The sequence below is a fragment of the Mus pahari genome, chromosome 12 (genome assembly GCF_900095145.1).
Source record: "Mus pahari chromosome 12, PAHARI_EIJ_v1.1, whole genome shotgun sequence".
NCBI classification, from domain to species: domain Eukaryota; kingdom Metazoa; phylum Chordata; class Mammalia; order Rodentia; family Muridae; genus Mus; species Mus pahari.
In genome coordinates, this window is record NC_034601.1 from 82410813 (window position 1) to 82411445 (window position 633).

Here is a 633-nt window from a genome sequence, read left to right on the forward strand (position 1 = left end):
CCTTCCAGGTTTGCATTCCTCTGTTTCGTGTAACTTCCCTATTTTCTTCTGTATAAATAGTCTGATGCTCAATTTGACAATTNGCATTCAGATACCACACTCTCTTGTGTCCGTGTCTGTTTGTCACCCCACATTCGCCGAATCCTCGCTCAGAGACCCGTTCCCCGCAGATCAGGGACCCCAGAAAAGTCTGTCTGCGGCAGGAAGAGAGGCCCCTTGGTCTTGTAAACTTTATATGACGCAGCAAAGGGGAAGGCCAGGGCCAAGTAGTGGGAGTGGGTAGGTAGGGGAGCAGGGTCGGGGTATAGGGAACTACTATTGGGATAGCATTTGAAATGTAAATAAAGAAAATAATAATAATAAAAAATAAAAATAAAAAAAAAGAAGTGGGGGCTTCTGTTCTTTGTTTCCTCCATTCCATCTTACATAATCCTGGCACATAAATGTGAAATAACACACACGCACTCACACACACAGGCACGCACATATGAAGAAAGCATGGTGCTGAACCCAGCATGCTGCTGTAGCAACCTGCCAAGCAAGAAGTGCTCACCGCTGCGCTAACAGCCTGTAATGGGGCAGCCAGCTACACCCTGAGTGCATTTAAGGCCTGTTTCACAGAATGAAATCCCA